The sequence below is a fragment of the Myotis yumanensis genome, unplaced genomic scaffold (assembly GCF_028538775.1).
Source record: "Myotis yumanensis isolate MYYU_CA2020_CCGP unplaced genomic scaffold, mMyoYum1.0.hap1 SCAF_18, whole genome shotgun sequence".
Taxonomy (NCBI): domain Eukaryota; kingdom Metazoa; phylum Chordata; class Mammalia; order Chiroptera; family Vespertilionidae; genus Myotis; species Myotis yumanensis.
The window spans coordinates 3,163,538-3,188,865 of record NW_027223769.1 but is presented as its reverse complement, the minus strand read 5'-3'; the positions used below and the strand labels follow the sequence as shown (position 1 = coordinate 3,188,865).

General features: G+C 44.7%; 1 long non-coding RNA gene and 1 other non-coding gene across 2 annotated transcripts in view; one reads left to right on the top strand and one right to left on the bottom strand.

Moving 5' to 3' along the window:
* The window catches only part of LOC138997201 (uncharacterized), a 68,450-nt gene that overhangs the window by 34,717 nt on the left and 8,405 nt on the right, over positions 1–25,328 (bottom strand). The window contains exon 2 of the long non-coding RNA XR_011468918.1: positions 8,010–8,149. This is a non-coding gene — a long non-coding RNA (uncharacterized lncRNA). The remainder of the gene's footprint in view (positions 1–8,009; positions 8,150–25,328) is intronic.
* Positions 20,757–20,886, top strand: LOC138997513 (small nucleolar RNA SNORA24). The gene has a single exon (XR_011468972.1). It is a non-coding gene; the product is annotated as a small nucleolar RNA SNORA24 (small nucleolar RNA).

Sequence of the window (25,328 nt, the reverse complement as noted above, 5' to 3'; positions counted from 1 at the left end):
AGTGGCCCCAGGGGGAAGAGGGTGAGGGTAGATTGAAGAGGGTAAAGGGTGTCAAATATCTGGTGATGGAAGGAGACTAGACTTTTGGAGATGAGCACACATCACAGAATTGTACACCTAAAACTTATATAGTGGTATTAACCAATGTTACATTCAATTTAATTTTCTAAATTTAAAAGGCAAAACAGCCCAGCCAGCGTGGCTCAGTGATTGACTGACCTATGAACCAAGAGGTCATGGTTAGATTCCCAGTCAGGGCATATGCCTGTACTGCAGACTCGATCATCAGTAGGGGGCGTGCAGGAGGCAGCCAATCAATGATTCTCTCTCATCATTGACGTTTCTCTCTCTCTCTCCCTTCCTCTCTGAAATCAATAAAAAATATTTTAAAAAATTAAAAAATAAACTCCCATTTGACCCAGTGATCCCACTTCTAGGAATATATCCCAAGAAGCCAGAAACACCAATCAGAAAGGATATATGCACGCCTATGTTCATAGCAGCACAATTCACCATAGCTAAGATTTGGAAACAGCCCAAGTGCCCATCAGCAGAAGAGTGGATTAGAAAACTGTGGTACATCTACACAATGGAATACTATGCTGCGGTAAAAAAGAAGGAACTCTTGCCTTTCGCAACAGCATGGATGGAACTGGAGAGCATTATGCTAAGTGAAATAAGCCAGTCAGAGAAAGATAAATACCTCATGATTTCACTCATTTGTGGAATATAGAGAACAACATAGACTGATAAACAGGGACAGATCCAAAGACAGAGAAACAGCGATCAGATTATTAATCCCCAGAGGGAAAGTAGGGGAGCGAGGGGGCAATGGGAAGAGACCAACCAAAGGACTTGTATGCATGCATATAAGCCAAACCAATGGGCATGGACAAGAGTGGGATGAGAGCCTGAGATGGGGATTTAATGGGGGTTTAATGGGGGTGATGAGGACACATTTGTAATACCTTAACTAATAAAGAATTTTTTAAAAATAACAAGCAAAACAATCGCCCTAAGCTGATTTGGCTCAGTGGAATACAGCATTGGCCTGCGGACTGAAAGTTTCCGGGTTTGATTCTGGCCAAGGGCACATGCCCAGGTTTTGGGCTCCATCCCCAGTAGGGAGTGTGCAGAAAGCAGCCAATCAGTGATTCTCTCTCATCATTGATGTTTCTATCTCTCTCTCCCTTTCCCTTCCTCTCTGAAATCAATAAAGAAATATATATTTTTTAAAAGGCAAAACAATAAAAGTTTAGAAGATAATATAGGAGCATATCAAGAGAGGAAAAGTATTCCTAAATATGATACCAAAAAAAGCACTCACTATAGTGAAAAATATTGATAAACGGGACTACATTCAATGATAGTTCATTGGAAGACACCAGGAAAAAAGTAAAAAGGCAAGCCACAGAGTGGAAAACATATTCACAATAACCAGCAAAGAGCTCATATCCAGTAAACATAAAAAATTCCTAGAAATCAGTCATAAAAAGACAGACCACCCAAAAGAAAAATGGACAAAATTTACAATAGGCATTTACAAGAGAGGAACTTTAAATGTCCGGTAAATATATTGAAAGATGCTCAGCCTATTACTCATTAGAGAAGGCAAACTAAAACCACAACACAACACAATGCACACTCACAGATTAGCTGAAATTAAAAAGTCTGGAACATAGTTTACGAAGATGTGGAACAGAAGATCTCATAAGCTGCCAGTCCAAATGTTAATTAGTATGATCACTTTTGAAATTTGGTAGTAACTATAGTAAAATAAGATAAAATAAATGTACATCCAATGACCCACTGTTTTCTCCTGGGTGTATATTCAACAGAAGTGCATAAAAATATATCAAGAGATGTGTAGTTTAAATGTTTTTGGTAGCATCATACATATTGAGCAAAATTCTGTTGGTATAATGAGTCCTATTTATTCACAAATATAAAAACTAATTTGAAAAAAAAGCACATTCATCCCCCTAAGAAATAAGTGTCAAATATAATTTTGCTTTTTATCCTATACTAGGGGCCCACTGCATGAATTCGTGCACCTTGAAAGGAACTGTGGGCCGCAAGGCTACAATAGGCACAAGGGTGGGTCTCGGTCCATCCTCCGCACCCTGCCTGGCCCCTCCCACCATGGCCCCTGGTCCCCTGTCTGCCGGCAACCCTGCTCCCACCGCTGCTGTGCCCACGCACTGACAGTGCCTACCCCACTCACGCCCACTGAAGGTGCGGAATGATTAGGGCCAGTGCTAGCAGCAAGTGTGAGTGGGGGCTGGTACCATCTGCAGCTATGAGTGGCAGCTGCTGCCCTGATTGCCCCTCAGGAGCAGGGGGAGGTGGAGAAGTCCTCAGGGGCAATCAAGGCCAGCAGCCGCTGCTCACACCCACTGAGGGCACCGAGCAATTGGGGTCAGCACCAGGAGCTGGCAGTGGGTGCGAGTGGCAGCACCGGCACTGGCAGCAGGTATGAGCGGGACTGGGGCCAGCAGCAGGTGCAAGCACCGGGTGGGACCACGGCGCACAGGAGCAAAGAATTTTCAGTAACTACCAGAGACTCACCCCAATGGCAGCAACCAGTGCCCCACCTTGGTCTGGTGCCCCCACTCACCTGCTCTCCCATCCCACCGGGGCTGATGCCCACCATGTTCCGCGCACGCCCCCTGGTGGTCAGTGCATGTCAGAGCGACCGGTTGTTTGGTTGTTCTGCTGTTCAGTCTACTTGCATATTAGCCTTTTATTATAACCTATCTAATAATAGACAAACATGTAATTAACCATATCTCCGCTAAGCTTCCCATTGGCTAATCAGCAGGATATGCAAATTAACTGCCAACAAAGATGGCGGCCAGCAGCCACGCAGCTGAAGCGAACAGGAGGCTTGCTTGCTCCAGTGATGAAGGAAGCCAAGGTTCCCCACCTGCCGCAGCCCAGCTCTGAGCTCCGGAAGCAACAATGTTTCAATTATAGAAGCTAAACAAACCCCAGATACCTGCTTTCAGCCAGCTGCAGCCTCAGAGTTGGAGCGAGCAGGACAGCAACAATGTTTCAATTATAGAAGGTAAATAAATCCCAGATATCTACTTCCAGCCAGCCACAGCCTCAGTGCTGGAGCCGGGCCTCAGAGCTGGAACTGGCTCTCAGCTCCAGTGACATCTATAGAAGGTAAATAAATCCCAGAATAAAAAAAAAAAAAAGAGGCTGGAAGCTTCAGTCGCCCGCCAGCTACAGCTTGCTGCAAGCGTGGCACCCACACCTCACACAGCCCAAAGTTAGTGTTATTATCTCCATAATGCCTTTCCATAGAGATTCAGTTACACAAGGAGTACATGATTATGAGCTCACTAACAATTTCAAAGTCTACAGAAAAGGAATCACTTTCTTCCTTCTACGCCTTACTCCCTGGTTCTGCCAGTGTTGGCCCTCACCCCAGCCCTCCATCCCGAGGGGCTAATGTTCTCAGCTTTGTTGGCAGAACCAGCTGGTTTTTGTTATTTTCTTTTCAATTTTTTTTTTTTATTGATTGAGGTGTGGGTGCCACGCTTGCAGCAAGCTGTAGCTGGCTCACATCAGTAATCTGCCGATAGCGTCCATTAACCACGTGATTCGCATTAACCCTGTGAGGGAGGTGCTAATGTGCCATCCCACCTTATGATGAGGAGCTGGAATAAACCACATCCCCACATTTGGTTGTTCTGCAGTCTGAGGGGCAGGTAGTTGTGAGCTCCGTTTCCAGATGGGAAAACTGAGAGGCTGGCTAACAGCTGAAGTCACTCTAGGAGATGCAGTGGCAGGGCAGAGCGGGATGTAGGCCATCACTGTTTCCCAGACCAAGGCAGCACCCTCAGAGCTCACACCTGAACCTCTGGCACCTCTCCATCCCATCTCCCAAACTTTTTCTGTCCCATTTGGATACAGAACCATTGAGCTGCCCTGCCAAACATTTCCTGAGATGCTGTCCTCCATCCCTCTTCCACGCCACCAACCAGCTAAGCCACATAGTTTCATCAGACAAGACACTTCTTGCCCTGTGAGAGTTCCGAAGCCAGCTTTTGCGATGGGGACATTTTCAGCGGTGTGGGGCATGGGGAATTAGGGGTGAAGAAGACTGGCATCCAGTTGTGGGCTTGGAGGTGCAACCAGTGTCAGGCAAAGGATCACAGACCTGCCGTTGAAAGATCCCCCTGGCTGTGAGGGAGAGTGATGGGGGAGGGGGGACCTCCAGGGAGGCCAGGAGCTCCTGGGGGAGACTGGGCTGGAGCCCAGCAGAGAGCAGAAGGGAGCCTTAAAGCCAGAAGCCCCATGACTCAAGCGTTTGAAATGAGGAAATTCTCAACCAGAGAAAAACACTGTGCTGTCGCTTAGAGAAAAAAAAAAATGAAACAACCTACGTCCATAGGGGAAGTGGATGTGAAACTGTTGTTATTAACTTTGTTATAAATAACAGGAAAGGAGCAAAGAGAAGGCCAAATATTATAGACACGCCATTTGTGCAGCTTCGCCAGGAAGCTGCAATTTAACAGAAGCTACCAGTCCATTCCCAGCGGGTCGCTGGGGGAAGGGCTAAACAGGGTGGAGAATGGATGCCTGCCCAAGAAAGTCTGGGTGAAATAGGGAAGTGCCTGTCTGTCAATCACACCTGGGAACAGGTCATTGGCCAGAGTAGGTGTGGCCACTGCAAGCACTGGAAGAGAAAGATTTGAAATATTTACTGTCCTAAACAAAGAAGTTCGCTCTCTCTCACGCTCTTCTCCTGGCACTCTGGGGACTCCTGTTGCAGGGCCTGCTCTCTTGGCCCCCGCGCATTCACCCACAGAGCCCACAGCCTGGGGGGCCCCACACAAGGGACTAATGGACTGTAACTAGCCTAATGCTAACGCGGACCCAATGCCAGTGTGGAATGGAAACTGGGCACTGGCTTTGCTTTTAGCTCTGTTGACTCCCCAGCCCCACTTCCTCCAGGACTGGATTAAGGGAAATGGGACTTTAGAAACCCGGATGTGTAATTCCATGCAAATAAAAATCACCATCCTCCCACACGAGTTTCAAAAAATTATTTTTCTTGAGATATCGTAAGGACCCCATCTCAAGCACTCAGTGGGGAAGAGGACACCCCACTTCCACCTATAACAGATGGAGATGCAGTAAAGCCATTCCATGACCAATAAATGAAATCCAGCCTCAGATATGGATACGAACAATCTCAAAAACTGAAGAAAAGGGCTATTGCAGAAAGACATGCTTATGCTGTGTGCTGCCCTACATATAAAGTTTTTAAACCTACAAAAGAACATTTTCCCAAATATCATGTGTGGATATGAAGCAGGTTATTAAGAAGCCAGGAAAATTCCTTGGCAAGTGGAATAGGGAACCCGAGACAGTTGAACAAAATGGCCAATCAATTTTACAGCCAGATACAGAAGGTCACTGAAAAATCAGACAGAGGCCGAAAACCAGGACTGGGGTGGGCACGCCTTTTGAGGGGTGGAATGGGAAGGGGCGGGGGCTTAATGTACTCGGCGCACACTGATTGGTGGCTTACTGCATTGTCCATATAAGACAAGGGCTTAGGGTATTTGGCAGGTGTGGATTGGTGGTCCAATGTATAGTCCATATAAGGTACATGGTTAGTCACTCAGGTATTTCCGGGCTGCAGGTTACGTCATACTCCGCCCACCAGTTGGGGGAAGGGAGGATCTATCAGTCACCAGGGCAGAAAGCCCCAGGTGCCTAGCAACAGGCAAGACTGGTGCTGGACCTCCATCCCAGGGTGGCCTTTCCTCCCCTGGCACATCGCTGGGCATGCAGTTTAGACCCCTGACATTTCCTCCTTAAATACAACATCTAGGCCTCAGTTGTATTTCAGCTCGAGGCCCGGAAAAGTAGCAAAACCAGGCAGGCAATGCCAGGACCAGCTGCAGTAACTAATGACCTCCTGTCCTGGCGCTGACCAATCACTGGAGACCACAACCCTGGAAGGGCACAGCTAGAAAACTGATGAGTATTCTATTGAGGTCCTCTCCTAAACTCCCAGCCTTTGAAACCCTCAAGACAAAGGACCCAGCCAGTGCTCTCCCTCCCGGGAGCACACCCATGCCTTTCCCTTTCCTCTCATCTTCCCCCACAGCAGCGGTTCTCAACCTGTGGGTCGCGACCCCTTTGGCGATCGAATGACCCTTTCACAGGGGTCGCCTAAGACCATCCTGCATATCAGATATTTACGTTATGATTCATAACAGTAGCAACATTACAGTTATGAAGGTGCAACGAAAATAATTTTATGGTTGGGTCACAACATGAGGAACTGTATTTAAAGGGCCAGAAGGTTGAGAACCACTGCCCTAAACGCTAAGGGACCCCACAAAACTTATAACCAAGGGAGCAATGAGCAGGCAGCTCATCCCAGGCAAACCCCTTGACCCTGTCCCCAAGGCCCCCTTTTCGCTGACTTTCCAGTGAGTCAAAGCAGCCCCGAGTGGGCGCTCCTGTTGCTTCTTCTATCCTAGGCCCTTCTTTATTTCACTGTCCCCAGCTTTAATAAACATTTTCTCAAAATCACTTGGACTTGTATTGTGAAATCTTTCCTGCATGAATTCAAGAAGCCACACACTACCCACCAGTCCGAGGTAGACTCGCTCAGGCCCAGTCCCCTTTGTGGTAACAGATACGCAAATATGTAGGAAAAGAATTTTAAAATGTCTCAGAATATTAACTATATGACATCTGGGAGGGGACACAGGAGGTCCCAAATCAGTCAGGAATATTTTATTTCTCTAAAGATACAAATGATAAAAATGTTAAGATATAACAAAAATAGCTTTGCATATATTACTAAACATGACAATTTCTCTAAACCTGTCTTGACTCTGTATTTGAAATAAGTATTTTTAATCTATTTTTATTGATTTTACAGAGAGAGGGAGAGAAAGATAGAAACATCAATGATGAGAAAGAATCATTGATCGGCTGCCTCCTGCACGCCCCCACTGGGAATCAAGCCCACAACCAGGGCATGTGCCCTGACCCAGAATCAAACCATGACCTCCTGGTTCATAGGTTGATGTTCAACCACTGAGCCATGCCAGCTGGGCTGAAATAATAATTTTTTAAATATTTGTATTGATTTGAGAGAGAGAGAGAGAGAGAGAGAGAAACATCAGTGATGAGAGAGAACCATCGATCGGCTGCCTCCTGCACATCCCCCACTGGAGACCAGAGCTCACAACCTGGCATGTACCCTTGACCGAATTGAACCCGGCACCCTTCATTCCGCAGGCCCATGTTCTATCTACTGAGCCAAACCAGTTAGGGCAAAATAATTATTTTTTAAAGCAAAAGAAAGGGGGTTGTGGAACCAGATGATAATCAGATACAGATAGAGATGGAGCAGAGGGAGAAAGAGTCATCACAGGGAAGACATGCAATTTTATTATCCCTTGACTGCCTTCCTATTCGATACACACACACACACTCACTTACCCAGCTATAGCATATGGTAAATAGTGTCAGAAAGAGAGGATGGAGTAAAGAGGCGGGTGACAGGATGAACAATGGGATGGGTAAGGATGGGAGGCGGGGATGCTCTGCAGTCGTGACATAACCAAGTCCCTGACATTACTCACAGCCAGGGCTGCTCTGTACACTCGGGGAAACCCTAGGCCAGGGACAGCAGGAAGGAAGCAAGACCTCCCCTCTGCCCAGTTCTAGGTGCTGGGTCAGGTGGCTTTGAAGGATGGAAGAGAGAGAGAATAAGACAAGCAAAGCTGGGAGGAAAAAGTGGGGGAAGGGTGGCGAGGGCCAGAGAGCAGACCACCATGACTCATACCCAGACTGCAAGTCAGGTGCTGGAACCATAATGCTGGGACAATCCCAAACAAAATAACCCCCTCAGCAATTTCCAGAGCACACCACTCAGCCTGCTGGGTTGGCAGCCTCCAAAGTAGACTAAGAAAAATCCATGATGGGAGCTTAAACTTAAAGAGGGTCACTCTGGCCCCACTCACCCCAGGTCAGAAGGTGTCTGGTGGAAAGTAGCAGGTTGGGGACCGAGTAGTCAGCTGTCAGCTGCTGTACCAGACGTGTGGGCATCTCCAGGTGAGGGGTGAGGAGAGGCCAGGGTCCACTAGCAGTGTCTCAGCTCCTGCTGTTAAAGAGAAAACCACAGGCCCCAAATGGCATCATTCGTGCTAAAAACCCATGATACTGAACCTAGATTTAATACCTAATCTAATTACAGTGTTAACCTCTGCCAGAAACAGAATCTTAATCAGCCAGTCTGGAATGTTCTGGTCAAGCACCAATGAGGTCACAGGGGGCCTCTCCATGCACCAAAGAAAGAAGAGGCAAAACCCTCAGTCTCTTCCCCCTAAGAAAAGATGTCTCTGGCCCCAATAACCCTTTCTCCTGTCCATAGCGCCATTGTCCCACCCTTCCTATAAAAACTTGCCATTTTGTACAGCCTCTTGCTGCACGTTTCTAGCTGCTAGAACGGACGGGGCCCGTTTCATGAATCTTTTCATTAAAACCAATTAGATCTTCATCTTTACTCGGTTGAATTTTGGTTATTTTAACTTTACTAAATCTATATTGAGAACCTCTGAATCTCTGCTCTTTAGACTTGAAAATTTGGAAACCTTGACTACACTTTAGATAAATTTGAGAGATTAGCAAATTGTATTCAAATAATTTACTTAACAAAATATTTATTGAGCACCTGCTATGTGTTAGACAGTGGAGATACATCAGTGAGCCAGAAGTCCCTGCCCCCATAGAGAGAACATTCTGGTGGGAAAGGCAGAATTAAAATGTAGATCAATATATAAGATGCTTTCAGGTGGTGGCAAAAGGCTATGAAGAAAATGTTTTATGTATTTAACAAACATTCAAAACTTACTACATGCCAGGCACTAGTGTAAAATATTAATTCGTTTAGTACTTATATAAACGAATAAAATAATAAATAAAAGCAGGGTCTGGGATGGGGAGAAGTGCCAATTCAGTTTATGTGGTCTGGGTTACTTCCTTCTGGAGGGGACAGGCCTTTGAGCTGGGAACAGAAAATGAGCCAGCCTCACTCTCCAGGCCAAGCATTTCGGGCAGAGGGCGATGCAAAGGCCCTGAGGCTGACTGGGTGTTTGAGAAACAAAATGCCACCACGAGTGGAGCATTGTGAGCAAACATTAGAGCGGAACCAGATGGTGTAAATCCAGCAGCCACTGGACAGATCCTGAAGGCTCCCGTGGGAGGCTGCCATGAGGAACTTGAATTGTATTTCCAGGGTAGTAGGAAGTCTTGTCTTGGAATCTTTAGAATCTTAAGAATGTTTACGTTTTCTTATCTATAGGATCCTGCAGCCGTGGTCATCTCAAATCATTAGACTCTTCGAGTCTTTACAATCTTGTCAGATAATTTGCTCAATTCTGCTCTCTAGGCCAGAGTTCTGTTCCTCAGAGTATGTCCTGAATGTCCCCTGAAGTCTCTTCTGGTCTTGACTCTAGCCTCTGCCATGGCAGGGGTACGCCCAGAGATCAGGCAGGAGGCTGGCCTGCACTTTGTTGTCATGAGGTAGGTGTCAGTTCTTCCTTTTTCTGGTTCTGGAGGTTCTAGGAGGTCCTAAAGCCAAGCTCTAATCCAAACTCCTGGGACACCTAAAGGTACCTCACATGGAGCCAAAAACTAAATCCGGATTCCCCTCCTTCCTGCAAAACCTGCTCCACCAGCTTCCCACCACAGCTGGTCCTCATCCCTTCCCCTCATCTCGGCCTCACCTCTGTAAAAGGCACCATCTTTCCACTTGCCATGTCGACGTAAGAAATATTCAAACCTGTAAGAATTTTTATGAATTTTTTTGAGCCAAACTGAGTATAATTGCCAGGAAGCAAAACCTCAAGAGGTTAAGAAAATGCTTCAGAGAATGGCAATTATTCACCTTATTTTATACATTACAATCAAAGGAGAAGACATAAGGGGGTTACGTGAAATCCACTGGTGATAGAATAGGGGGGCAGGAGAAAGCAAAGGGGGAAACCTTGGGTACTGTATAAAAAGTAAAATGAATAGACACTTTCTTTTACATAAGTGGGTACAGGATAGTTAACAGTCAACAATTAACATGACAACAATAACAATGAGGGTATTTGTGGTCCTGCTCTGGTGCTGTGGTTGTGCTTTGGGGGGCAGAGGTTAGGAATTACTTTGTTATTCCAAAGGTTTGTTTATCAGGTGGTTATCCTAGATGCAGAAAGACAACAGACAGACTCAAGTAAGGTGAAGATTGGCCTTTGTTGGAGAAAAATATTGCCCTATGACATGACTACCCACCATGAACAGCTTTTAGTTAAAAGAAGGAACTCTTACCATTTGCAACAGCATGGATGGAACTGGAGAGCATTATGCTAAGTGAAATAAGCCAGTCAGAGAAAGATAAATACCACATGATCTCACTCATTTATGGAATATAATGATCAACATAAACTGATGAACAAAAACAGATCCAGAGATAGAGCAGCATCAAACCTCAGAGGGAAGGTAGGGGAGGGTGGGAGTAAGGGGGAGAGATCAACCAAAGGACTTGTATGCATGCATATAAGCCTAACCAATGGACACAGACACCAGGGGGGTGAGAGGCATGAGTGGCGGGGGGGGGGGGGGGGGGGGGGGGGTATTGGGCGATAAGGACACATATGTAATACCTTAATCAATAAATTAAAACAAAATTTTTTCAAGTTGCCGAACCGGTTTGGCTCAGTGGATAGAGCGTCGGCCTGCGGACTCAAGGGTCCCGGGTTCGATTCCGGTCAAGGGCATGTACCTTGGTTGCGGGCACATCCTCAGTGGGGGGCGTGCAGGAGGCAGCTGATCGATCTCTCTCATCGATGTTTCTAACTCTCTGTCCCTCTTCCTTCTTCTCTGTAAAAAATGAATAAAATATATTTAAAAAAATAATAATAATATTAAAAAAAAAAATTTTTTTCAAGTTTTAATTTCAGACTATCCTATGTGGTTACTTCGGATCTCTGTTTGTAAGGCCACCACACAGGCCTCCCCTGAGTTTGTCAGGTTTAGCACGTAGCCCTTTTTCATTTCCACATCCCCCTTTTGGTCATAAATCAATCCGGAAGTAGGCATTGATGACCAACCCTTTTGTTGGATAATGTGGTCCCACAGTGCTAGGAAGGCTAATGCCTAAGAAGTCTTGGTGTCAGCGTTTGTCTTGCTGAACAATGGACTATTGGGGATGGGGCAAGACCATAACCTTGCATGAAAGTCAAAGCTGAATTTTTCTCCAAATGGAAAGGCAGATAAATGGGAGGCCGCCAGGTCTTATGGGCCTTTATTAAGAAAAACACTCTGGACCTGGCCAGTGTCACTCAGCTGGTCGGAGCTATGCTCTGAAGAGTTGCGGGGTCAAGTCCTGGTCAGGGCACATGCCCAAGTTGCAGGTTTGATCTGGTCAGAGCGCATACAGGAGGCAGCTGATCAATGTTTCTCTCTCACATTGATGATTTTCTCTTTTTCCTTCTCCCTCCCTTCCTCTCTCTCTAAAAATCAATAAAAACATATCCTCAGATGAGGATTTCAAAAGAGAAAAACATTGGATCATTTCTAACCTATAAGCTGTTATGATCCAGGTTTTTCTGCCTGTCTCACTTCTCTATATTTTGCGTCTAGTTACCAGTGAATAAAATTCCTCCCTCACTTGTGGGAATGGGGTTGAGGTTCTTGCAATATCTTCAGAAAAAGAATTTTCTAAGATTTGCACAGGAGAATGCGATGTGGAAAAGGCTTTATTTGCGTGAAGTGACAAAGCCCCTGCCCCTTAAGCCAGTCCTGAAAGAGGTGCGGCTGGGGTTCCAGCAGAACCAAAAGCAGGACCAGCATCCAGAGCTTCCGTGCCATGTGGCAGCCAGGAAATAGTTCAGCATCGGAGCTAATTAAAGTCCATCAGTTCCCTGTGGGTGTCCCACATGGCCTTGAGCACAGTCAGCGCAGCCCATTGCAGCAGGAGTCCCAGGGGCCCAGGACACCAGAGAAAGAGTAAAAACCAAGAGAGTGTGGCTCCTTTGGAAGTTTAAATGTTCAGGTTTCGAGATTGTAGTGGCCACACCTGTTCTGGCCACTGACCTGCTTCCAGGTGTGATTGAAGGACAAGCACCTTCCCACGTCACTCAGCCCTTACAGGGCATGGGTCTAAACTGCCTTTGTCCAGTCCCTTCCCCCAGCGATCAGCGGGGAACAGGCTTGGAGAGCGTTAAATGCAGCTTTTTGGCAAAGCTGTTTAAGTGGCATGCCTATATTACTTAGCCCTCCCTTTCATCCTTTCCTGTTAAATAATAACCAGGAAAGGATGAAATTACAACGGCATCGGTATGACATTTACTTACAGGGTGAGGATACACTATACACCTCTTTAGTTTTCATAATCTGACCATGAGGTGGGTTTCTTTTTACTATGGCCCATCTACTTCCCATTGGCAACACTCGGGTGCTGTTATTAATCTGATTTCCACTAATTATGCAATTGGAAGATGTAACCTTAAGGTTTAATTGGGGCCAAAAGTTGTAAGAACATAATGCTGTATATTATAATTACCATCTAAAAAAATTCCAGAGGCCAGGAGGGCAGTAAGAGTTTCATACGCAAATTTTCATGTGCCTTAGCAGTAGTTATAGAAGACCATTAACTTTAGCCATTTTAGCTTCTATTTGAATTAGTTAGTGTCCTTGTTGGGTTAGTGGTAAGCACATTCCATAATTGGGTTCTAGTATTTATACATAAAATTCCTTTCTTAATATTCCTTTTCCACTAACTTTCTATAACTTCCCTTGCTTGTTTCTTTTTACTCATTCAGAAATAACCAAGTTATTAGGACCAACTACTTATTCCTTTTAACTTCTCTTAAAAATGCACATATCCCTTTTCTTCCTTTTGCAATAGCATTTCTTCTAAATTTCAAAAGAGAAACCATAAAAAGAGTATTATTGATAATACAAAAGTTATCTTATACTCCTTCAGCAATCATTAACAGTTGGGCTATAATCAGCCGTGGGCAAACTACGGCCCGAGGGCCAGATCTGGCCCGTTTGAAATGAATAAAACTAAAAAAAAAAAAAAGACCGTACCCTTTTATGTAATGATGTTTACTTTGAATTTATATTAGTTCACACAAACACTCCATCCATGCTTTTGTTCCGACCCTCCGGTCCAGTTTAAGAACCCATTGTGGCCCTCGAGTCAAAAAGTTTGCCCACCCCTGGATATACACAAGCTTTGAAAAGCTGAAAGAACAAGTGTAATTACAGTGGGGCCTTGACTTACGAGTGTCCAGACTAAAGAGTTTTTCGAGATACGAGCAGTCTCTCAGCCGATTTTTTGCTTTGAGTTGCGAGCTAAAATTCGGGTTATGAGCCAGCTTCAGATACCCCACCGCTAGTTGGCGCAGCGAACGTCACAGTGAACGCCACAACATCAGCCCAGCATCACGTGTCTCACTCGTTCACTTTTTGATTTGACATACGAGTAATTTGAGTTACGAGCTCTGTCACGGAACGAATTAAACTCGTAAGTCAAGGCCCCACTGTATTATGATTAATACTAGAGGCCCAGGGCACAAAATTCATGCATGGGTAGGGTCCCTAGGCCTGGCTGGCAATCAGGGCAGATCAGGTTCCCCACCTCCCCGCCTCCTCACCTCCTCCTACCCTCACTCCCTTAGCGCCCCCCCCCCCGCCCCACCACCACTGCTGGTCACCTGCCATGTTCCACACTGCCCCCTGGTGGTCAGAAGATATCATAGTGAGCGATTGAACTCCCATTCTCCCAAACTCCTGAGGGGGCATTTTGCATATTAGCCTTTTATATATGTAGACTAGAGGCCCAGTGCACAAAAATTTGTGCACTCAGGGGGGTCCCTCAGCCCAGCCTGTGTCCTCTTGAAGTCTAGGACCCCTCGGGGAATGACCACCTGCTGGCTTAGGCCCGCTCCCCGAGGGATTGGGCCTAAGGTGGCAGTCAGACATCCCTCTGGCAGCCTGGGAGCCCTCGGGGGATGCCCACTTGCCAGCGGGGAGCAGGCTTAAGCTGCAGTCGGACATTCTTAGCGCTGCTGAGGAGGCGAGAGAGTCTCCCACCACCACCACTGTACTGGCAGCCATCAGCCTGGCTTGTGGCTGAGCAGAGCTCCCCCTGTGGGAATGCACTGACCATCAGGGGGCAGCTCCTGCATTGAGCGTCTTCCCCCTGGTGGTCAGTGTGTGTCATAGTGACCAGTCATTCCCAGTCATAGTGCTGTTAGGGTCAATTTGCATATTACCCTTTTATTATATAGGATAGAGGCCTGGTGCACGGGTGGGGGCTGGCTGGTTTGCCCTGAAGAGTGTCCCGGATCAGGGTGGGGGTCCTGCTGGGGTGCCTGGCCAGCCTGGGTGAGGGGCTGAGGGCCATTTTCAGACTGGCCACACCCCCTTCAGGGAGGGGGGTCCCACTGGGGTGCCTGGCCAGCCTGGATGAGGGGCTGATGGCTGTTTGCAGGCTGGCCACAGCTCCTTCATGGTGGGGGTCCACGCTGGGGTGCCTGGCCAGCCTGGGTGAGGAGCTGATGGCTGTTTGCAGGCTGGCCACAGCCCCTTCAGGGTTGGGGTCCCCACTGGGGTGCCTGGCCAGTCTGGGTGAGGGGCTGAGGGCTATTTTCAGGCTGGCCAAACCCCATTCAGGGTGGGGGATCTTGCTGGGGTGCCTGGCCAGTCTGAGTGAGGGGCTGATGGCTGTTTTCAGGCTGGCCACGGCCCCCAGCCACCCAAGCTCCCATGGAGGCTGGCTGGAAGCAAGTATTTGGGATTTATTTATCATCTATAATTGAAACTTTGTTGCCTTGAGCAGAGTTCCACAGCCAGCCAGGGCAGGCGGGAAGCTTGGCTTCCTCCATCGCTGGGGCAACCAAGCCTCCTGCTTTCTCAAGCTTTGTGGCTGCCGGCTGCCATCTTGGTTGGTTAATTTGCATATAGTCGCTCTGATTGGCTGATGGACGTGGCTTGGGGCGTAGTGGAGGTGCAGTCAATTTGCATGTTTCTCTTTTACTAGATTAGACTAGTGGCCTGGTGCACAAAATTCGTGCATATTAAAAGGGGATTAAGTAAAGGAAATATTTTAATATTGTTATTTTCCCTTTCTCTATAATAAAAGTGTCAGAGATGAAAGAAAATTAGTAAAATGTATATGAAAATCTTCCTCCTGTCAGAGTCTGGGGCATGCCAGGGGACCCAGAGTCAAGTCCCCACCCACCTGCAGAGCCTCAAAATAGCACGAGACCCAGACCCAGCCAGCCCCAACCCCATTGGGCAAGATCCATACCCGGCCAGCCCCACCCTTGTCAAGCCCCGCAGGGTGGGGGTCACAGCCTCAGGTCCCCCAGCACACCCTCAGGTCCCCCGGCCCAGCGCCAGGGCTGGGAGCGCAGCCTGGGGCCCCCCGGCCCAGCACTGGGGCAGGAGGTGAGGCCTCAGATCCCCCGGCCCAGCGCCAGGGCAGAGGGCGTGGCCTGAGGTCCCCCATCAAGCCCTGCTGGGCGAGGGGCACAGCCTCAGGTCCCCCGCCCTGGCCCAGCACCATGCTGCCTCAGGTCCCTGCTGATCGTTCATTATGGCTCATTACAGGAACCCCACCTCCAGTGTGAGCACAGCCATCTTGTGACGGCATGATGGGGTGATGGTCAATTTGCATATTACCTCTTCATTATATAGGATGCTGGAAAAGACACTACATAAATTCAGTAATACATTTACTGAAAAATATTTGCAGTTCACAGGACTATCTGGTAATAGGTTATGTGGATTTGAAACCACAGGATGTTTGAAAATGAGTATTTTATCTATAGCTATGAGATTCTGAACAAATCTCTATCCTTTTCCACTGAGTTTCTTTACTGGAAGGATAAAATTACAGAGACTCGTAACTGGAATTATAAGCCCCCTTTTAAAAGTAATCTTGTAGCCCTAGCCGATTTGGCTCAATGGATATGGTGTTGGCCTGTGGACAGAAAAGTCCTGGGTTTGATTCTTGTCAAGGGCCTGTACCTTGGTTGCAGGCTCCCGGTACTGGTTGGGGGCATAGGGGAGGCAACCAATCAATGTGTCTCTCCCCCACTCTTACACTGTCTCTAAAAAATCAATGGAAAAATAGACTCAGGTGAGGATTTTTTCTTTTTCAGTAATCTTGTATATTGGGCTTAATTCCAGTTCACACATGAAGGATATCTGTATCTGGGAAAGGCTTGAATTTGCATTGAAACATCCTATAATAAATGTTCAGTTCCTCTTGTTGAGGGAGGTTTCTTTAAAATCATTATTTTCTCAATTAGTTCAGTATCTGATTTATTTACTTCTAAATGCATTTCACCCTTCTGGAAAAAGAATATGTGGGCATGATTGGTTTCAAGAAAATTTCACCCTACCAGGTGAATTGAGGCATATATATATATATATATATATATATATATATATATATCCCCACAACATTCCCTAGTTGGAAGGAGACCTGTTTTAAAAGAGATATTGGTGGCCTAGCTGGTTTGGCTCAGTGAACAGTGTCAGCCTGCTGACTGAAGGGACCCAAGGTTCGATTCTGGTTGGGGGCGTATGCCTGGGTTGCGGGCTCCATGCCCCATGGGAGCTGTGCAGGAGGCAGCTGATCAGTGATTCTCTCTCATCATTGATATTTCTGTCTCTCTCTCCCTCTCCCTATCTCTCTGAGGTCAATAAAAATATATTTAAAATAAAAGAGATATTGGTGCCCTGGCTGGTGTGGCTTGGTTGGTTGAGCATCATCCCATGCACCAAGAGGTCACTGATTCAATTCCCAGTCAGGGCACATGACCAGGTTGCTGGCTCAATCCCCAGTAGGAGGTGTGCATGAGGCAGCTGACTGATGTTTCTCTCTCACATCAATGTTTCTATCTTTCTCTCTCCTTCTCCCTTCCTCTCTCTCTAAAAATCAATAAAAACATATTTTTAAAAAATGTAAAAAGAGCCCAGCTGATGTGGCTCAGTGGTTGAACACTGACCCACATACCAAGAGGTCATTAGTTCAATTCCTGGTCATGGCACATGCCTGGGTTGTGGGCCTGTCCCCCAGTACGGGGCTTGCAGGAGGCAGCCAATTGATGTTTCTCATCAATGTTCTATCTCTCTCCCTCTTCCTTCCTCTCCCTCTAAAATCAATAAAAACAGCAGAAACCGGTTTGGCTCCTTGGATAGAGCGTCGGCCTTCGGACTGAAAGGTCCCAGGTTCGATTCCGGTCAAGGGCATGTACCTGGGTTGCGGGCACATCCCCAGTAGGAGATGTGCAGGAGGCAGCTGATCAATGTTTCTCTCTCATCGATGTCTCTAACTCTCTATCTCTCTCCCTTCCTCTCTGTAAAAAAATCAATAAAATATATTTAAAAAATAAAAATAAAAAATAAAATAAAATCAATAAAAACATATTTTTTAAAATTTTTAAAAGAGACATCAGTAGATTAGATATCCCTACCATTTGCACAGAAGCTTTACTCCAACTTAGTTATGTGTGATTAAGAAAAGATAAAGTAGCCCCAGTATTTCAAGAGCTTTAGTAATTTTCCCCTTTATATAATTTTAATTTCTCATAAACTAAAGAAAAGAGGAAATGCCTTCTCATAGTGCTTGGAGCAGCCCTATGCTTGCTTCTCTTTCTTTCCTTTCTAAGTCCCATTTCAGTTTCCTATAATTTTCTTAAGGTGACCTAGCTTTCTACCATAAAAACAGACTCCTCTCCAAGAGTTTCCCAGAAACCCTGTTTAGTAATTCTGTTGCTTTTGCTTCCAGAAATCAATAGGTATATTAATTGGAATAGGTAAGAATTGCTATAGTTGCATGATCTAACAGGTTCATTAAACTCATCTGCAAACCGATTAAGGTCCCAGAAAAAAAAATCAGAAAAATCTTTAGGTAGTTTACTTAATTCTGTTCTAGTCTATGTATTGCTGGTTTTCCTCTGCCTGACACCAGTTTTTCTCTAAAAGGAGCTACTAGAATTCCTGGATTATCCTTGTCTGAATTCCTATTCTCATTTTTCCCTCGGTCACTAGGGTATGGTAGTGGAGGAGACATAGAGGTGATAGAAGAGGAAGCAAAAAGGGAGGGGGAGAATAAGCACAGACAAGAAAGTTCAGAGAGGAAATATAGTGGAAGATCTGTAGAAAGGGGAGGGGTGAGGAGTTGGCACTCATTAGGTTCAGAAGCCTTTTTTAAAAAGTTTAGAGACAGTCTCTAAAACTTAACTTATTTTTTTAAAGGAATTTATCTGTGCTCCTCCTAGGAATTCTACAGCCCAATCTCAATTCTCGGATGTCTCCTCTCAAACAGTTCTCTTCTCAACCCAACAACCCTTTCATGCTGATCCCTATAAAATCAATCATGTCTCTCTCAGGCGACAAAGGAGAGAATACATGACTATGAGTCAGTTTACAACTAAACCTCACATTGTTAACACTTCATGTGTTTTGCTTTTGCTGCCTCTTATTATTATTAAACTAGTGGCATGAAATTTGTGCACATTAAAAGGAAATTAATTAGAGGAAATATTTTAATAATGCTATTTCTCTATAATAGAAGTGTCGGCAATGAAAGAAAATTAGTAAAGTGTATATGAAAATCTTCCTCCTGTCAGAGTCTGGGGCATGCTGTGGGACCCAGGGTCAAGTGCCCGCCCACCCGAGTGTACCTCAAAATCACACGAGACCCAGACCCGGACAGCCCCACCCCCACTGGGCAAGATCCAGACCTGGCCAGCCCTACCCGCGTCAAGCCCCACTGGGCGGGGTGGCACAGCCTCAGGTCCCCCATCAAGCCCTGCCAGGCAGGGGGTGTGGCCTGAGGTCCCCCAGCCCAGTGCAGGGGCAGGAGCACTGCCTGAGGTCCCCTGGCCCAGTGCCAGGGCAGGGGACGTGGCCTGAGGTCCCTATCAAGCCCTGCCAGGACGGGGGTGCAGCCTCAGGTCCCCCGCCCCGGCCTAGCGCCACGCAGCCTCAGGTCCCTGCTGATCGCTGGTTATGGCTCATTACAGCTCGTAATGGGAACCTTGCCTCCATTGTGGGCACAGCCATCCTTTGTTACAGGAACCCTGCCTCCGCTGTGAGCGCAGCCTTCTTGTGATGGCGTGACAGAGTGATGGTCAATTTGCATATTATCTTTTTTTTATTATATAGGATTACTTTTACTGTATATTTCCTTTCCTTTTTGTTAAATTTTCATTTATATTTCATGTCCTTTGTGTTTTTTATAGATTAAAGAGTACATGAGACATGTACTGTATATAAGAAAGGTTAAAAAAAATCATTTGGTGATCTGTAATGGATTAATTCAATTTAAATTATTTATTTTATATATATATATATCCTCCAGAGGTTATTTTTTCCATTAATTTTTTTTTTTTTTTTTTTAGAGAGAGAGTGGAAAAGAGGGAGGGAATGAGAAAGAGAAAGAAAGAGAAACATAGATGTAAGAGAGAGACATCAATTGGTTGCCTCCCGCACATACCCCAACTGGGCTGGGGATTGAACCTGAAACTCAGGCATGTGCCCTGACCGGGAATCAAAAAAATGACCTCTTGATTCATGAGTTGATACTCAACCACTGAATCACACTGGCCGGTGCAAGGTTGATATCATTTTTAGTTAAATCTTCCCATTACTGTAAAGTACGTGCAAGTAAAGGTTTCCTACTTATTGTATATCTCCAGGAGTACTAATAGGGGCTGGGGAGTGGGAGTTTCAGGCCTTGAAGTCAGAATTTCCCATGTTAATTTTAATTTTATTTTGGGATCTGTAGAGGCTGAACAAATTTCTAGGGATATTGTGTAGTGAGTCAAAGTGTGCTGCTTATGGGTTGAGCTCCACAGGGCTCTCACTTCCTGAGTAGCATCAACCAACCCTCTTACGTGTTTCAGGTTTTCTCCCTGTTAATCTAATACAGCCATGAGGGCTCGGAGTACTATGTGACCAACCTTTATATGCACATCCTTGGATGAGTCAATTGTTAAATACAGTTGAATTGGAATTCCCTATAGGGCTCCTGCACATCATAAGGGATGCCCCCTCACACCTCCACAAAGATTCCTAGTCACCTAAGAATACCCAAGATTTGTCCCTTATCTTCAGAGCCGAACAATTTCAGGCTCTCATTTATTCAGCAAAAGGTTTTGTGCCTCCAAGGCCAAAACTTCCTGCCCCCAGGCCCTATCCCCCATTAATACTCGTAGAGATATGCAATAAGTAGGAAGCTTTTCCTTGTAAGTGCTTTACAGAAATGGGAAGATTTGACTAAAAATTATATCGACTGAAAATGGCCAAAGTGCAGTTTTCTTTGAGTGCTTAAATTAATTTTTGCATGCAAAAATTAGAAAATTCTGGCTCTAAAATTAAACTGGATGAATGGGAAGCATATATTGATTTGGAAATTAGAGGCTTCTAGGAGGAGCACAGATAAATTCTTTTTTTAAGTTAATAAGATATTTTAGAGACTATCTCTGAACTAAAAAAGGCTTCTGAAGCTAATAAATGCCAACACCCCATTCCTTCCCCTTTTATAGCTCTTCCACTATATTTGCTCTCTGAGCTTTCTTGTCTGGAGTTATCCTGCCCCTACCTTCTTCCTTCCCCTTCTATCTCTGTATCTCCTCCATTAGCATTCCCTATTGGCCCAGGGGAAATAAGAATGGAAAGTAAGACAAGGATATCTCCATGTGTCTTTGGGACCTGTCGCTGTGGCAGTCTCCCTTCCTAGCCATGGAAGAGCATTTTCTTGTGTATTGGCAAAGCTGTCACCACTTAATTGGTATCAGATTCTGACTTGCACAAGTAACACTCTTCACTTTTAAAATCCTGGAGGGTGCTGGGTTATTGAGCAAAGATCTGTTTTTCAAATGTTTCTGCGAAGTTGAACTAATTGTTGCAGTGGGTTACAGAAAATATAAGGGATGAAGAAATCCAGTGACGTGGTGAAGTCTCCTGTAGCTTCCTGCAGTGCACAGTGCAAATGCGATTTCAAGTCAACTGCTCCCGGATTGAGTGGAAAATGATGTGATGGAACAAAATAATGTTCTGGAAACCAGAGAGGAAGTATTTTCAGTATAGGCCTGAATGTTTTTTTAAGTAGCGGATAAGTGAGGGCTTGTTATAATTCAATAAAATGCTTGGGTCATCTGGGAAAGAGAAAAAGACAAGGATCCAGCAATTCTAGCAGCTCTCTTCAGGGAAAGCCTGCCTCTGGCAGAGGGCAACCAGCTATTGTGTATGTTCCTTGGACTAGAGCAGGAGTAAGAAATTTCACTAAAGGTTTCCCTGACCCCAATGGGTTTGCAAAGGAATCTGATTTAACTGTTAGAACATATGACCCCAGCTATTCTGACCTGTTCCATTTAATACACCTTCTGGTTTCTGAGAGCAATGAAACAGAAGAGCTGAGTAAGGTTTGCTGGCATACGCCTGTAGAGGATCTTTTAAAATTAAATTTATTGGAGTGACATTGGTCAACATGAACATACAGGTTTCAGGTGTGGGTTTCTCTATTACAAGATCTGTATTTGCACCATGTGCCCACCACCCAAATTCAAATCTTCTCCTGTCACCATATATTAGGACCCCCTTCTCCTCTCACCCCCTTCCCTCTGGCAACCACCACACTGCTGTTTGTGTTCATGAGTTTCAGTTTTATATCCCACATATGAGTGAAAGCGTATGGTTCTTAGCTTTTTCTGACTGACTTACTTCACTTAGCATAATGTTCTCAAGGGCCACCCATGTTGCGAAATTCCTCAAGGATGAGAAGCTGCTAATATCAGATGGACACAGCTATCCTCAGATATCACCAAAGCCTGAATACCAATTGGGAAATAATGATTTTAAAGGAACTTCCACAAGAGGAAAAAAATACTGAAATTGAACGTTTGTTGCAGGACATTCCAATGCAACTTTGGGCCTGGCAACTTGATATTGGTAAGATCAAGTCAGCCACTCCTGTTAGAATAACTATTGAGCCTGGCGAGTGTGGCTCAATGTTTGAGTATCAATACATGCACCAAGGAGTCACTGGTTCAATTCCCGGTCAAGGCACATGCCCTGGTTGTGGGCTTGATCCCAAGGAGGGGCATGCAGAGGCAGCCAATCAGTGTTTCTATCTCTCTCCCGTTCTCTCTTTCTAAAAACTCAATAAAAACATATTTTTAAAAAACAAGACTATTGATAATATTTGCCTCTACCTAATATTCATCAGTATCTTTTAAGACCTGATGAGCTTATAATTTTATGTACAAGACCCTGAAAGGCTCCTATCCTTCCAGTAAATAAAGCAAATGGGAAAGGTGGAGATTTGTATAGGATCTCAGAGCTATAAATAAGAAGGTTATTCCCAGACATCCTATAGTTCCAAATCCACATACGTCCCTTATTATCAACCATTCCTCTGGACTGCCAATATTTTTTAGTAATAGATTTATGTAATTCCTTTTTTCAGCATTCCAGTAGAAAAAGACAGTATCTCTTTGCCTTCATCTGGGAAGATCATAAGTTTACTTGGACAATAATGCCGCAGGGATATACAGGAAGTCCCACCTATTTCTTCCAGATATTAAAAGCTGCTTTAAATGATGTTAAGTTTCCTAGATATTCAACTCTAATCCAATATGTGGATGATTTACTTTTATGCTCTAGAACATTTCTAAACTCCCAAAAGGACACAATATAGCTATTACAACAGCTAGCTTTAAGAGGATATAAGTTCTCAAAGGATAAGCTTCAAATTTGCTTATCTCAACTAAAATACCTTGACCACAGGCCATATCACATCTAAAGATGGGCTACTGATTACCTTTGAAAGACTCAGAAGAATCCTATCTTTCCCTCTCCCCTAAAAGAAAAAGAAAGCAGCTTAGAGGATTCTGGGGTTTAACCTGATATTATTAAAATTAGGTTCCAAATTTTCATTAATAGCCCAGTCTCAATATGCCTTATTAAAGTCAGATAAACCTATGCTCAATTAATATTTGACAAAGGAGGCAAGAACATACAGTGGCGTAAAGATGGTTTCTTCAATAAATGGTGTTGGGAAAATTGGACAGATACATGCAGAAAAGTGAAACTAGACCACCAACTTACACCATACACAAGAATAAACTCAAAATGAGTAAAAGACTTTAATATAAGTCAGAAAACCATAAAAATCCTAAAAGAAACCATAGATAGCAAAATCTCAGATATCTGACATAGCAGAATTTTCACTGATGCATCACGTAGGGCAGTGATTGCGAACCTTTTGAGCTCGGCGTGTCAGCATTTTGAAAAACCCTAACTTAACTCTGGTGCCGTGTCACATATGGAAATTTTTTTATATTTGCAACCATAGCAAAACAAAGATTTATATTTTTGATATTTATTTTATATATTTAAATGCCATTTAACAAAGAAAAATCAACCCAAAAAATGAGTTCGCGTGTCACCTCTGACATGCGTGTCATAAGTTCGCCATCACTGACCTAAGGCAAGAGAAACTAAGGAAAAAATAAACAAATGGAACTACATCAAACTAAAAAGTTTCTGCACAGCAAAAGAAACCAACATCAAAATGAACAGGGAACCAACTATATGAGGAAACATATTTGCCACTGATACATCTGATAAGGGGTAAATTTCCAAAATACATAAAGTACTCATACAAGTCAACAAAAGGAAGGCCAACAATCCAATTAAAACATTGGCAGAGGGCCCGAATAGACACTTCTCCAAAGAGGACATACAAATGGCCAAGAGAGATATGAAAAAATGCTCAACATCACTAATCACCAGAGAGATGCAAACTGAAATGACAGTGAGGTACCAGCTCACACCTGCCAAAATGACTACCATCAATAAATCAACAAACAACCAGTGCTGGTGCTGGTGCTGGTGCTGGTGAGGATGTGGAAAAAAAGGGAACCCTAGTACACTGCTGGTGGGAATACAGACTGGTGCAGTCACTATGGAAAACAGTATGGGGTTTCCTCAAAAAATTAAAAAATGGGACTGCCTCCTGGCTGGCATGGCTCAGTGGTTGAGCATCAACCTATGAATCAAGAGATCACGGTTCAATTCCTTGTCAGGGCACATGCCCAGGTTGCAAGCTCAGTCCCTAGTATGAGGTGTGCAGGAGACAGCCGATCAATGATTCTCCCTTTTCATTGATGTTTCTCTCTCTCCCTCTCCCTTCCTCTCGGAAATAAATAAAAAAACAATTAATTAATTAACTTAAAAAATTTAATGGAACTGCCATTTGACCCAGTGATCCCACTTCTGGGAATATATCCTAAGAAACCCAAAACACCAATCAAAAAGAAAGTATGCAGCCCTGTGTTCATAGCAGCACAATTTACAATAGCTAAGATCTGGAAACAGCCCAAGTGCCCATCAGTAGACGAGTGGATAAAAAAGCTGTGGTACATTTACACAATGGAATACTATGCAGCAGTAAAAAAGAAGGACCTCTTATCCTTTGAGACAGCATGGAGGGACATGGAGATTATTATGCTAAGCAAAATAAGCCTGTCAGAGAAAGACAAGTATCACATGATCTCACTTATGTAATCTAATGAACAAAATAAACTGATGAATAAAATAGAACCAGAGGCATGGAAACATGGAACAGACTGATGAATTTCCAAGGGAAGGGGTCAAGGAAGAGGGAAGGGATGAACCAAACAACTCATAGGCATATACACATTGTCCATGGACACATTGGGTGGTAAAGGCCTGCAGTGGGGTGGGAACCAGGTGAAGGGGGACAATAGGGGGAAGGAGGGATATCTGTTAATACTCTCAACAATAAAATTTCAAACACACACACATATATAAAGTCAGATAAAACTGATTCAATTCGCCCTGGCTCAGCGGATAGAGCGTCGGCCTGCAGACTAAAAGGCCTGGGTTCAATTCCAGTCAAGGGCACATGCCCGGGTTGCGTGTGGGAAGTGGCCAGTCAATGATTCTCTCTCATCATTGATTCATTGATGTTTCTGTCTCTCTCTCTCCCTCTCCTTTCCTCTCTGAAATCAATAAAATGTATATTTTTTAAAAACTGACCCAATTCAATGGAACCCTGAAGGGAAACAAGCTATAGAGGCTCTAGGCAGTATCACCTCAAGCACCTGCTCTGGGACATCCTAATTATAAACTTCCCTTCTTCCTTTCCACACATGAAAATAAAGGAAGTGCTTTAGGAGTGCTAACCCAGAAACATGGACATCATGATAGACCTATAGGATATTATAATCAGCGGCTAG